Genomic DNA, 16,099 nt, shown 5'->3' on the forward strand with positions numbered 1-16,099 from the left:
CGATTTCGGCCACCAACAATCCAGGACTACCAGGAATTTCGGATCGCCGCCAGCAACTTATAAAAATTCAGCACGTGAGTGAGAAAATAGTTGAAATAAAATTAGTGCGGCCTCAGTGCTTCGAGTGGAATAAAAATAAAAGCTTGCTTGTCGGAAAGGTTTTAAATATCAAGAAATCAATACAGAAACTTGCGCAAGTCTTGAAAGGGTATAAGAAATACTCTTTACTAAATAAGAATGAGTCAATTTATATATTAAAAGTACACCAATTAAAAGAATATTAAGTTCTAAACTTGTAATACTAACGTTCACCCAATCATTGATCTAATAATACAATTTGTAACAATATAATGTAGCTCTGGTTCTTTGGATAAATTGATTTATCTAATTCCATCAGGTGCCGGATCTTACACCCTGAGAAATATATCTATTATTGAGAAATGTACTGGAAATCATAGAAAGTAATATATTTATAATCATTGCTTTATCAATAATTCATCATTCTCTGATTTGGGAAACAATATATAAAGTGGGATTACCTAAATCGACAAGCAACAGCAAGTCGATATCAAAGCTGCATGCAAATAAATGCATATTATCAATGAATTGAAAAGCACATGGTAAAGACTCGTGCTATAGAACTGAAAAATAGTGTACTGATCTGTTATATTTTATCTTTATTTTGGTCTGGTTTTATTGTATATTTGTTGCTCTATATATTTTCTATATTCATCTGATTTTTTAAAATTATTCATTCAATATATGTATCAAATTTTTTATGGTGTACCATTCATTTTACTCCCCAATACCATAGAGTATAAATCTCATATATATCTGTTAATAATCAGTAATAAATTATTGCGAGAGCTCCTGAATGAGCCTATTAAGACTTTAGTGAAATCGTATCCTAGAAAACCACGAACAGATTTTATAGTATTTAATTCTCATGCTCTACCGATTGAAGCCAAGCCGAGGCAAATCGTTATTCATTAAAAAATAACGTCTGATTGTAGAGAATTTCATGTGACCACAGGGTGACCACTGGGTGACCACTGGGAGACCACTGGGTGACCACTGTGTGACCACTTGATGACCACTGGGTGACCACTGGGTGACCACTGGTTGACCACTTGATGACCACTGGGTGACCACTGGGTGACCACTTGATGACCACTGGGTGACCACTGGGTGACTACTGGGTGACCACTGGGTGACCACTGGGTGACCACTCAGTGACCACTTGATGACCACTTGATGACCACTGGGTGACCACTTGATGACCACTGAGTGACCACTGGGTTACCACTGGGTGACCACTTGATGACCACTGGGTGACCACTGGGTGACCACTGGGTGACCACTGGGTGACCACTGGGTGACCACTGGGTGACCACTCGATGACCACCGGGTGACCACTTGATGACCATTGGGTGACCACTTGATGACCACTGGGTGACCACTGGGTGACCACAGGGTGACCACTGGGTGACCACTGGGTGACCACTGGGTGACCACTTGATGACCACTGGGTGACCACTTGATGACCACTGGGTGACCACTTGATGACCACTGGGTGACCACTGGGTGACCACTGGGTGACCACTGAGTGACCACTTGATGACCACTAGTGACCACTGGGTGACCACTGGGTGACCACTGGGTGACCACTGGGTGACCACTTGATGACCACTGGGTGATCACTTGATGACCACTGGGTGACCACTTTATGACCTCTGGGTGACCACTGGGTGACCACTAGTGACCACTAGTGACCACTGGGTGACCACTGGGTGACCACTGGTTGACCATTGAGTGACCACTTGGTGACCACTATAGCGAGTTCCACGTTATAATGACAGTGTTTAATTAGCAATGGTATTGCTAGGCTTGTCTATGAACAAAGTGGATTGCGCTATCTCTTTCCCACTTCGCTCTGTTGCCAGATCGTCTTTTGATGTAGAACAAAAGGACAATGTAGAATTGATAATTTACCAACAAAATATTTCATCTCAATTATTAAATTATTGAAAAAAGAAAAAACCTGTATCAGCTACCGTCCATAGAAGGCATTATGTTTGTGCAAAGGCTAGAAATAAACTTTCTACTGGTGATATGTTTCATAGTTTTTCGATTTGGATATCATTAAGCTATCGAAATGAATAAGGTTTCCCTGGAAAACATTCTTTTCCGATCACTATTTTTCGAGATATAAGCGTCTAAAGTTCAAATTAATGGGAAAGAACATTTCCCAGTCCGGTAAGAGATAAATCCATTAGATTTAGAAGATAAATTCTTCATGGTATTGTTAATCTAGTAGAACAAAAATTTTCTGAAAATATTAATTTTTGAGAAAGTTATTAAATTTACCAAAAATGACTAGAAATAGCTCAACTAAAAGTTATTTTTAGTAAATTGAAAAAACTATATTCTCAGAAAATTTTTGTTCTATTCAATCAGCAATACCATGAAGATTTTATCCTTCAAATCTCATGAATTTGTGTATCACTGATCTTGAATGCTCTATTCAAAGATTTTGATATCGTCATGGAATTAGAAATTGAGAGTTGCCAACATTGTCAACCTGCATCAAAACTGCATTCACTATTATTTTTGGAAAAAAATCGATATTGAAACTTATATTGGAACTCAATTCCATTTTAAAGCTTTGAAGCTTTGTATATGGATGGTTGATATTCTAGTTGGATGAGAATCATCATTTAATGATTGGTGCAAGTATGCACCGCCGCCCCTCTAAATATACCCCCCTAGATTCGACCCTGGACACTAGAATCAACGGATACAACCACTCTTGATTTCGATAATAAAAAATTCGAATTTCCAATTATTGTAAAAAATATTCTAATTCTTTTTTAGAAATAAAAATTTTTTATCCAATTTACCAATTTTGTAAACATGCGATACTAAATGCAAATTTTGACTTAGAATACATGACAAACTTTAAATTTCCTCCAGAGTGCGCAAATAAGCCGACAAATTTAGCCTATTGACGTGATAAACTTATTTTCTCAACTTCAAAGACAATCCAATCACTTGAAAAGCACGTTTCTCGATCATTCCGTGACACTAAATTCGGTTTGCCCAATTAAAATTATTTTTGAAGCACACGTGCACAACAAATTGCGTCACTGTTTGAAACAAACAAGTCGGGTTTTTCGTTCAAATAGGACGGGTCTTGAAGGCAGGAACCATCCGAAGTGCTACAGTCGAAGAGGTCACATCTAGTTGTCTTCATCCTGTGGTGCTGAGCAGAAGTTGAGACGTCCGTCTTCAGTCTGTCGTTTTGCAGCCTTCAGCCGCTTCACTGTAACATTGTCACCGTCCTACTGTGAGTGGACATATTCTACATAATCTTTGTTCGCTATTTCTTCTCTTGTTATTTATCACTATCTCATTTCATTAATCATCTACATGTGTTTGCTTGTTTGGTTTTGTGTTCTTTTGTTTTGAGGTGTATCTGAATGTCTTAAATGGATAATATAAGACTTACTTACTCACTACATGGTGCTACAGCTCATTAAGGGCCTTGACCTTCTGTAGAATGCCTCTCCACTTCTGTCTGTCGGTAACCAACACCTATTTTTCGAGATAATAGAATAGTAGGGCAACTTTAGGAATCTCCCCTGATAGCAGTTCCACCTCATCGGTTAAGAATGTATAATTTCATCTCACAACAGTTATATTTCACCCAGTTTATTGATTTGATTGAAATCCCTTGTCATAGATGGAAAGATTACGACATATTTATTCAAACATTTTCAAAAAACTAGTTTTGCTTATTACACTGTGCCTGGCCTTTTGAAAGATAATTTGGAAAAAAAATAGTATTTGGAAATAGTCCGACACATCTAGAAAATGTCTGAGTCTATACTTAATCCATGCAGATGAACGGACTAGATTCATAAAAATTTCAATTAATCTTGCCATACCTGATTTGATAGGATTCAACTATAAACTAACACTACACTTTGGAATAACTGAAAAATACAAACAGCTTCCTTGAACATTGGCAACTAAAATTGAACAAAGGGAACAACAAATTCATGTTACTTTGTTGACATTCTTCATCTGATTTGGGGGCGCATTACTATCCCTCGTTTAATTAGCAATAAGTCACAAAACCAAACAAAATCAGTCATAAAATTACAAATTATTCCAATGCAGAAACTCAAGAAAGAAAAACCCGTTGAACCCAATTTTCTTCGATAATAACCCATACAGCCCATTTCATAAATTTCGAATCTCAACTTTTGATTAACATTCTTGAATGAACCTTTACACTGCGCTTTCGTTGGTCTGTACGTTGCTTTATCGTCGAGGTTACGGTACCTGGTTTTTGGCGGTGAACTTTTACCAGTTCAATTTGGCTTGACGGCGACATCTTAAGTCCCTAGACCTATCATCTGAACGAATGTCTTGAAGCGGTGTTAGATAAAGTTGCGGAACCAAAGGGGTGGTACATGAGGTTGGTTTGGGGTTACACATGAACCGCTGTAAATAAATATATTACAGCATTAATTTCCAAATCTTCCTACAATTCATCAAAAGCTAGAACAGAAGTTATCTATTGATTACCGATTACTTCAATTCTCTCATTCTATTTGAATCCCCATTTTATATAGATTTTTACCTTCAAACTATTGATTCTCAGTATCAGAATTGATGGATACTAATAATTGACTTCACTAATAATTCAAAAGTTCTGTTACAATTTAAAATAAAAGCGTACAGTTAAACTTGAAAGCCTTCACGCCATGAGAAAACACAGTCAAAAAAATATAAAACTTCAGCATGTCTCAAACTCAACATAATATTAGAAATTACATTCCAATTTAAAGACTATCTTCCTATCTTCCAGCAATTTCTCCACGATAATAAATCTTCAGTAATAATAACTGAAATGTAACATAACTGAAAACTTTCTTCTCTACTTCCTGTATTTCTTTAGAAAGAAATATAATTAATGATATATATCTCCTAATAAAATCAAAAAGACTACTCTAATCAATATTATCAACTCGAACAATAACAGGCTTCATTGATACTATACTCTAATGAGAGTTTCAATTGATTGAATTCCCTAAATGATATATCAACCTTATTTTACGTACCTTAGCGATTATTTAAAGAAACAATTATCCGTACTTGATGAAGAAACACAATCGAACATTCCAGGACATGGCACTACTAGAAAATTCAAACTTTAATAAGAACAAAACCAACTCCTACATTCACCAATCAAATAAAAACTTGTCAAAAAAGGGCGAAACAAATCTACTACATCTCCACTCTCGTAGTGCTACTAGCAAAGTGTCCTCCGAAACGTAATCTGGTCTCTCGGTTGGGGAATCGCCCCACTACTGTATTTATTTTGGTAACAGGTCTCCTTTTCGGCGAAGGGAATCAATTTGACCAATCGTCACGTGGCTTCTAGAGCCTAAGGACCAAAAAGTAACTGCAGAATCATTAGTTGTTATAATTGTAATACTTGCTGTTTTACTCCTTATCACACTCTATGTCGCGACAGGAGGACTAAGTATGAGAGATAATTCCATAATCTATATTCCTCGACGACTCGGAGCCACAATTTTTGAATATCTATCCTGGGAAACTTGAAGTCATGGCCGTTCATCATAGAAAGAGAAAACTATTCCGCTAGCTCACTTACAATAATAGCTCTAGTCTATTGCGTATTAAATTCACTATTATAGCTTGGGAAGAGGTCTGAATAAAAAACAGTGCTCGGCACAACACCCTCATCAATCTCTAGAAAATCTGGTAGCTTCAATATCGATTTCCAGATGTATGAATGCAATCATTTATATACTCTGCTACTCGATGTCCAAATTTAAGTTTATTGATCACTATGGTGTTATTACCAACAATAAATTTTCTCAGATGTTTGAAAATGTAACAATTACAAGTCATTCTATTCAATAGGGATATTCACTACAAACTCCAAATCAGAACGAATTTGTATATTCTCTTGATGAGAATTATAAATATTCTTTTCGGTTTATTTATAACTCTTGAAACAGTACCCAAGGTAAAGCGATTCACTTGAAACTGTCAGCTGTTTTCAGGATTGTAATCAATGCTCCCCATACGTCTGTCGCTTACAGGTTAACGTGAATCACAAAATGAGGATAGAGAAACCCCAAACAATTACAGACCGATAGTACTATTATCTGTTTTTGCTAAAATTCTGGAAAAACTAGTTCGTATCAGGTTGGTAATTTTTTTAACAAAACAATGTTTTTATAGTAAGAACCTGTTCGGTTTCCGAAAAGGTCGCATTACTGAAGATGCTATGCTGAAACTAACTTCCGAGATTTAAAATGGGATAAATGAGAACAAGAAGTGTGCTAGCCTCTTCCTTGACATACGAAAAGCGTTCGATAAAATTGAACATGATCATCCTATCAGAATGTTTCGACTAATTTCTGAAAATAAAGAATATGGTTGAAAAATTCTATTCGAAAAGTTATGTCAAGTACTGTGACATAATTAGTGATTGGTGAGGATCCCCATAGGAGGATTCTATCAAGCATATAGAAGAATCAGCTGTAGTACGAGGAGATCTGATCATTCTGTCAAAAGTTTTGAGTGTTTAAAGTTTTGATCCTTGACGTATCCTTATTCGTTCAATAGGAAATACTGAAATTAAGTGTATCTAGTAGTTATGTTAACAGTAGACCTCGCGCTCAATAAGTTACATTTACCTGTTATGTTTATGTTTGTTATGTTTTCTCAAGAATTAATGAATAATTTATCAATTCAAAATGTCTAGAAGAAATCCTAAATAAACATAGAACTTTCTGTCCCATCGTACCGTGATGTGTCGTCCCGGAATGTGAGTGTTATCAGGTCTGGCTGCCGTCGATACGCCAATCCAATCAACCTATCAGAGAACATTTTGTGTTGTTGTGTTGGAGTGTTGTCGGTGTGTTGAAATTAACAAAATAAAATACCATAATGCTGATTTCCTACAAACTTCATTTCTCACTTTTCATGATTTTAGCAATCAATTTCTTCTCAATAATATTTGTTGCAATTTTAATCATCAGATTAAAAAAGAAAAATGTAAAAAAAATGTTTTCCATCGATAACTCCAAAACCCAAATTAGAATCTTGGCCTCAGCTTATGGAAAGACATAGTTAGTAGACAAACTGGAAAGATACATTTTAAAGATGTTCGATGTTCTTGAAGGAGTAGTATTATAGTCCACTTAACAGCTGATTTATGATAAAAAATGATTCTATAGTCTGATTTTTACGGTAATATTGGTGTTCAAGGGAAACTCCTTTTGAAACTTTTATCATCATCAATTTCGTAGAGAATGCTTTTTCTCGAAAAAATCAAGGTTTTCGAGATTAAATGGGAAAATTAGAAAAAGTCCGAAATGTTTTGGGGTTTTGGGGTTGGAACCGCCCACTGGCGTGTCAGCAAATTTCAGATTCGAATTCAACACCCCAAAATACATATAGAACCGTCAAGAAAAATTCTTTTGGGGTTGTCTCCTGAAAAAAGACCATTTGACTGGACTACTCAGACTATTATTGGCCTTACTAAAATGTGCAAAGCGGGTTGCCTAAGCAACGCCTACTTTTTGACAGGTTTCCCCGATCACACAAGACTTATCTGTAGTATAATTTGCTGAGCGCGTGCCAATTATTGAAAGAGCGAAGCGAATTCAATGTTTCAAGTCAATTGGCGCTTGTCTGTTGGTTTGTTTGTTTGTACCGCAGTTACAGTCGGAGTTAAGATCCGATTTGGATGAAATTTGGTATACTTTGAAACAGGGCGCAGAAACGTATCTAAAAGTTTTCAAATTCATCCCCGTTTCAAGATGGCGTCTCTCTATTCGGAAATTTCACCCTAAAAATCAACCCTACTTTCCAATACTTCATCGGATCAGTTTCAAATTTGGCTCATTCTTCTCAGCGCTCCAAAGCGGTATTATTTCATGTATCACATGTTCAAAAGCTTGAAATTTTTGGTATTGAAATTTTTCTTCCAAGTCCCAATCCAAGGTTCTTTATTTTTCCACCCGTGTTTCCGAGCACAAAAGAGTAGAAAACCTTCATCTCCAGCGCTCCAAGTTGATCTTATTCCATATATCACATTTTGAAATTTTCGAGTTTTTTTTAATTCGATAATATTTTTCCAAGTCCAACATTTCAGGTTTGAGATTTTTCATCTCTTCAACCTTGTATCTTAGCCCAGAAGTATGAAGAACTTCTATTTCTCAGTGTCCTCCACCGATCCTATAACTATTGCATATATCATCATACTCTGAATCCAATTGTATGTGCGTTTGTTTGTGAATAGGTGTGTGTGTGTGAGTAGTGATGTTAGTGAGTGTAGCGAGTTCTACTGTCCTCCGAACTACCAGTAACAATGTTGAATAATCAATTATCAAAGAAATCCCAGTTAATTATTGAAATGCATCATGAAATTATTGAAGAATATGATTTCTTACTTGGAAATTTGTTGCCATGGAAAAATTTGTAATGTGAAAATTTCAGTTCAATATTATCATCTAAATTTCATATTTATTTGCTTTTTGAATGTTAATTTGTTTTTCAACATAGTTTTCCTAATTTTAACTTTATAAAAAAAGCCAGGAAGCTGGAGTGCAATTTTCAGTGAGAAAACATGGAGAATACATAGTTTATCAACTTGAGTGTTGATAGGAAATGAAATTGGGTAATACGGCAAGACAGATCATCCGAAAGAATCTCTCTGCCGATAAAAGCCATGAGAATGAATAAATAGGATGGAAAATATAATTGATTTTTTCAAACGAGAATGAACAGTTAAAATGACATCAATAAACCTGTATCAGCTACCGTTTATGGAAGGCATTGACAAGACAGAGGATCGGCAACGTTGCTCTGCTATCTTTCTGCACTGATATTTTAACGTGGACCTCACCATAGCGTGAACGCGTTGAAATCATCAATCGGTATGCTGAATAAAATCGAATGGAACGTTTCTGTAGTTTGACGACTTTACTGAAGCACAACAATAATATTGTGAGCTGGCTGACCTGATTCCACATATTATATCTAATCAAAAAACAGAGGCAAAACATAAACATTAGTGATTTTGTCTTCGATCATCATCATCTTCTCCTTCTTCTCCTTCTTCTCTCCTTTTTTTCTTCTTCTTTTTCTCCTCCTCCTTCTTCCTCTTCTTCTTCTTCTTCTTCTTCTTCTTCTTCTTCTTCTTCTTCTTCTTCTTCTTCTTCTTCTTTTCTTCTTCTTCTTCTTCTTCTTCTTCTTCTTCTTCTTCTTCTTCTTCTCTTCTTCTTCTTCTTCTTATGGAATGAAAAAAAACGGGGTTCCAAGAAACTTTACTCGCTTGTTGACCCAATTTTTTTCCCATGTGAGCTTCAAAAATATTTTTGAATTAGGCAAACTGAATTTAGTGCTACGAAATTATGCAAAAACGTGCCTTACAAGCCAATGAGTTGTTTTCGAAGTTGAGAAAATTATGTTCTCTCACGTCAATAGGCTAAAATTGTCAACTTATTGCGCGTTTATGATCCAGCTTGAACAAACAACAATGATGTTCTTTCGAGGACAAAATTTGCATTTAATATCGCAGGTATACAGAACCGTCAGTAGCACATTCATATTCTAAGATGATAATACAATATTTCATATATAATAATTCGAAATTGGTATTGGATATTCCAAAAAATGGAAATTAGAAGACTCCCACATATCCAGAAGAAGTGTGGTCACATTCCATCAGAAGGTTTTGACAAATTTCTATAAATCAAGAATGGTTGAAAAAATTTATTTGTAAAGCTACGTCAAGTATTGTGACATAATTGGTGATCGGTGAGGATCCCCATAGAAACATTATATCTAAATTTCCCAAATCAGTGGATTTTGCAATATCTGAACTTGTTCTACAAAACTATTGCAATTTCGAGCTTTGAGGGTTCCTGGGGGGGGGGTGGACGGAAGGTGTAACCATGGGGACTGTTCAGTTCCAGACTAAGTACTATGTATACAGACACACAACAAAAATTCAGCTTTCCCCCAATTTGTTGCGCAAAATCCTGTTCTCTGTCTCCATTGACTGGGCTGAAGAGGTGTTTGATTTGAAACTGTGAAAAAAGCAGAAGGAGAACGTGGAGAATATTAAAGAAAATAACCACAGTGGAGACGCAAATCAATCAACGAATTTCAAATAGAAGAAAACCGTTCGAAAAGAAATTAATAAAAATCAGCAGAGGTGGAGAATGATACACTGGGAAAATTGGAGGAGAAATTGAAGGAGTTCCAGAGAGGATCATGGGAGTCCTTGAACCTGCTAGGAAACAGCCAATCATAGTCAACACTATAAGTGAGCTCCACATTATAATGGATTTGATTTACTTCAGTGTTGCTATTCTTGTCTATTATCAAACGAAGCAGATAGCTCTATCCTTTTTTAGCTCCGCGATGTTACAAGATCATTTTTCATCAATGTATAATCATAATTGATCTCGATCATTGAATTTTATCATTTATCCATTAAAAACTATTCTCCTTGAAGAATTAAATATTTTTAGTCCAGTCACAAGGTAGTGATATGATATTGATAGTGAGAGAAGTAATAATCCGGGGCTCTCCAACTACACTGAGTGCTAAGTTTTTTCTTTGGAAAACTGAAATTTGGAGGAAACTCTGTTTTCAATCTACTATTTCTTCCGATTTGCACGATCCAAATGCTTGGTTCAAAATTACTCTGGGCGTGACTCAGGTTCCTACAACAAGAAGCCAGGTGGACTGTTCTAGCACAAATGGATTCCCAGGTACACCCGATAACAAATTTCCTTGCATTTGACCAGTTGGTTTCTATGTGGTTGGTACATGATGGTGATAGTATCACTTGAATGGTCAGTAAGCACTGGAAAACGTGCATTTTGGACAATAAGGAGAAAGTCGTCGAAGAAGTATGACTTAAGATACATCATTGATGATCTTAAAACGATCCATAACTATCTCTTGAACATTTTTTTTCCAAAAATGAAAGCATAAACTTTTTATCCGACAAAATATAAAATTATGAGGTGAAATGTTCCAAATTTTCTGGCTCAGTATGGGGATAGCTTTCTCAACAATGGAAATTTCTTACATATGTCTCATGATACTACTAATAATCAACATCCTCCAAATTGAGACTGATACCCGATGGGAACTTGCGATTGGCCTCAAATTTTAGAGAATAAAATTTTGTGCTCCACATGCTGAGTTGCCTCAAATGCATCTTGAAGCATTCTCCTTCATCGCTCTAGAGAGACCACAGGGGTACCACTGGGTGACTCCTTGTTGACCACTACTGAGCCCTGGCTGACCACTGGGTGATCACTTGATGACCACTAGATGACCACTGGGTGACCACTGGGTGACCACTGGGTGATCACTTGATGACCACTTGGTGACCACTGGGTGATCACTTGATGACCACTGGGTGATCACTTGATGACCACTGGGTGAACACTTGATGAACACTGGGTGATCACTTGATGACCACTGGGTGACCACTGGGTGACCACTGGGTGATCACTTGATGACCACTGGGTGACCACTGGGTGACCACTGGGTGATCACTTGATGACCACTGGGTGATCACTTGATGACCACTGGGTGACCACTTGATGACCACTGGGTGATCACTTGATGACCACTGGGTGACCACTTGATGACCACTGGGTGACCACTGGGTGATCACTTGATGACCACTGGGTGACCACTTGATGATCACTGGTTGACCACTGGGTGATCACCACTGGGTGACCACTGGGTGATCACTTGATGACCACTCGTTGACCACTGGGTGAAAACTTGATGACCACTGGGTGATCACTTGATGACCACTGGGTGACCACTTGATGACCACTGGGTGACCACTGGGTGATCACTTGATGACCACTGGGTGACCACTTGATGACCACTGGTTGACCACTTGATGACCACTGGGTGACCACTGGGTGACCACTGGGTGATCACTTGATGACCACTGAGTGATCACTTGATGACCACTGGGTGACCACTTGATGACCACTGGGTGATCACTTGATGACCACTGGGTGACCACTTGATGACCACTGGGTGACCACTTGATGACCACTGGGTGACCACTTGATGACCACTGGTTGACCACTTGATGACCACTGGGTGACCACTGGGTGACCACTGGGTGATCACTTGATGACCACTGAGTGATCACTTGATGACCACTGGGTGACCACTTGATGACCACTGGGTGATCACTTGATGACCACTGGGTGACCACTTGATGACCACTGGGTGACCACTTGATGACCACTGGGTGATCACTTGATGACCACTGGGTGATCACTTGATGACCACTGGGTGACCACTGGGTGACCACTGGGTGATCACTTGATGACCACTGGGTGATCACTTGATGACCACTGGGTGACCACTTGATGACCACTGGGTGATCACTTGATGACCACTGGGTGACCACTGGGTGATCACTTGATGACCACTGGGTGTTCACTTGATGATCACTGGTTGACCACTGGGTGATCACCACTGGGTGACCACTGGGTGATCACTTGATGACCACTGGGTGACCACTTGATGACCACTGATTGACCACTGGGTGATCACTTGATGACCACTGGGTGATCACTTGATGACCACTGGGTGACCACTCGATGACCACTGGGTGACCACTGGGTGATCACTTGATGACCACTGGGTGACCACTTGATGACCACTGGGTGATCACTTGATGACCACTGGGTGATCACTTGATGACCACTGGGTGACCACTTGATGACCACTGGGTGACCACTGGGTGATCACTTGATGACCACTGGGTGACCACTTGATGACCACTGGGTGATCACTCGATGACCACTGGGTGATCACTTGATGACCACTGGGTAATCACTTGATGACCACTGGGTGACCACTGGGTGATCACTTGATGACCACTGGGTGATCACTTGATGACCACTGGGTGACCACTTGATGACCATTGGGTGACCACTTGGTGACCACTTTAGTGAGTTCCACGTTATAATGACAGTGTTTAGCAATGTTATTGCCAGCCTTGTCTATCAACAAAGTGGATTGCGCTAAATCCATGAGATTCAGAGGATAGATTCTCCATGGTATTGTTCATCTAGTAGAGCAGAAATTTTCTTGAAATATTTTTTTTTTGAGAAAGTTATTGAATTTATCAAAAATGGGCAAAATAACTCAACTAAAAGGTATTTTTGGTCATTTTTAGTGAAGTAAAGGACTTTCTAGGAAATTGATATCCTTAAAAAATTCTTGTTTTTTTTTCAATCAAAAATACCATGAAGAATCCATTCTCCAAATCTCATGGATTTATGTCTCACCGAACTTGAAATGTTCTGTCAAAAAAATTAAATTTATGCGCTCATATCTCAAAAAGTAATGATCGAAAAAATGTTTTCCTTCACCTTCTGTCCAAAGTACTCACTCAACTTCCTGAAACATAATACTAAAGTGTCACTTTTTCGCTCCCGGTAGTAAAAAACAGAAGAACTCCCTATGGAGGAAAAGTGACTCCATTTAAATAACATAGGAAGCATCTTTATTTTAAAAAGTTACAAACAAGTCGATTTCTTGTTTTTGTTTAAATAGAACGGGTCTTGGATGTAGAAACCATCCGAAGTGCTACAGTTGAAGAGGTCACATCTAGTTGTCTTCATCCTGTGGTGCTGAGCAGAAGTTGAGACGTCCGTCTTCAGTCTGTCGTTTTGCAGCCTTCAGCCGCTTCACTGCAACATTGTCATCGTCCTACTGTGAGTGGACATATTCTACATAATCTTTGTTCGCTATTTCTTCTCTTATGATTTATTGTCATCTCATTTTATTAATCATCAACATGTGTTTGCTTGTTTGGTTTTGTGTTCTTTTGTTTTGAGGTGTATCTGTATGTCTTAAATGGATAATATAAGACTTACTCACTACATGGTGCTACAGCTCATTAAGGGCCTTGACCTTCTGTAGAATGCCTCTCCACTTCTGTCTGTCGGTAACCTAACACCTATTTTTCGAGATAACAGAATAGTAGGTCCAACTTTAGGAATCTCCCCCTAATAGCAGTTCCACCTCATCGGTTAAGAATGTATAATTTTATCTCACAACAGTTATATTTCACCCGGTTTATTGATCGAATTGAAATACCTTGTCATAGATAGGGTAGAACCCTGTTTAGGTTTTCAGATTACGACTTATTTATTCAAACATTTCCAAGAAACTAGTTTTGCTTATTACACTGTGCCTGGCCTTTTGAGAGATAATTTGGAAAAAAATTTAGTATTTGTAAATAGTCCGACACATCTAGAAAATATCTGAGTCTATACTTAATTCATGCAGATGAACGGACAAGATTCATGAAATTTTCAATTAATCTTACCATGCCTGATTTGATAGGATTCAACTATAAACTAACACTACACTTTGGAATAACTGAAAAATACAAACAAATTCAATAAACAACAAAGGGAACAACAAATTCATGTTACTTTGTTGACATTCTTCATCTGATTTGGGGGCGCATTACTATCTTTTGTTTAATTAGAAATAAAATCATAAAGTAACAAATTATTTCAATGCAGAAACTCAAGAATGGAAAACCCGTTGAACCCAATTTTCAACGATAATAACCCATACAGCCCATTTCATAAATTTCGAATCTCAACTTTTGATTAACATCCTTGAATGAACCTTTACACTGCACTTTCGTTGGTCTGTACGTTGCTTTATCGTCGAGGTTACGGTACCTGGTTTTTGGCGGTGAACTTTTACCGGTTCAATTTGGCTTGACGGCGACATCTTACGTCCCTAGACCTGTCATCTGAACGAGTGTCTTGAAGCGGTGTTGGATAAAGTTGCGGAACCAAAGGGGTGGTACATGAAGTTGGTTTGGGGTTACACATGAACCGCTGTAAATAAATATATTACAGCATTAATTTCCAACTCTTCCTACAATTCATCAAAAGCTAGAACAGAAGTTATCTATTGATTACCGATTACTTCAATTCTCTCATTCTATTTGAATCCCCATTTTATATAGATTTTTACCTTCAAACTATTGATTCTCAGTATCAGAATTGATGGATACTAATAATTGACTTCACTAATAATTCAAAAGTTCTGTTACAATTTAAAATAAAAGCGTTCAGTTAAACTTGAAAGCCTTCACGCCATGAGAAAACACAGTCAAAAAAATATAAAACTTCAGCATGTCTCAAACTCAACATAATATTAGAAATTACATTCCAATTTAAAGACTTTCTTCCTATCTTCCAGCAATTTCTCCACGATAATAAATCTTCAGTAATAATAACTGAAATGTAACATAACTGAAAACTTTCTTCTCTACTTCCTGTATTTCTTTAGAAAGAAATATAATTAATGATATATATCTCCTAATAAAATCAAAAAGACTACTCTAATCAATATTATCAACTCGAACAATAACAGGCTTCATTGATACTATACTCTAATGAGAGTTTCAATTGATTGAATTCCCTAAAAGATATATCAACCTTATTTTACGTACCTTAGTGATTATTTGAAGAAACAATTATCCGTACTTGATGAAGAAACACAATCGAACTTTCCAGGACATGGCACTACTAAAAAATTTAAACTTCAATAGAAACAAAACTAACTCCTACATTAACTAATCGAAGAAAAACTTGTCAAAAAAGGGCGAAACAAATCTACTACATTTCCACTCTCGTAGTGTTACTAGCAAAGTGTCCTCCGAAACGTAATCTGGTCTCTCAGCTGGGGAATCGCCCCACTACTGTATTTATTATTTTTGGAAACAGGTCTCCTATTGGGCGAAAAAAATCAATTTGACCAATCGTCACGTGGCTTCTAGAGCCTAAGGACCAAAAAGTAACTGCAGAATCATTAGTTGTTGTAATTGTAATACTTGCTGTTTTACTCCTTATCGCACTCTATGTCGTGACAGGAGGACTAAGTATGGGAGATAATTCCATAATCTACATTCCTCGACGACTCGGAGCCACAATTTTTGAATATCTATCCTGGGAAA

At 37.5% G+C, this 16,099-nt stretch overlaps 1 long non-coding RNA gene across 1 annotated transcript in view; it reads left to right on the plus strand.

The window, feature by feature from the left end:
• Positions 1 to 3,170: 3,170 nt before the first annotated feature.
• The window catches only part of LOC120352991, a 51,360-nt gene continuing 38,431 nt past the window's right edge, over positions 3,171 to 16,099 (plus strand). The window contains exons 1-2 of the long non-coding RNA XR_005572133.1: positions 3,171 to 3,346; positions 13,669 to 13,829. This is a non-coding gene — a long non-coding RNA (uncharacterized LOC120352991). The remainder of the gene's footprint in view (positions 3,347 to 13,668; positions 13,830 to 16,099) is intronic.

The sequence above is a fragment of the Nilaparvata lugens genome, chromosome 9 (assembly GCF_014356525.2).
Source record: "Nilaparvata lugens isolate BPH chromosome 9, ASM1435652v1, whole genome shotgun sequence".
NCBI lineage: Eukaryota > Metazoa > Arthropoda > Insecta > Hemiptera > Delphacidae > Nilaparvata > Nilaparvata lugens.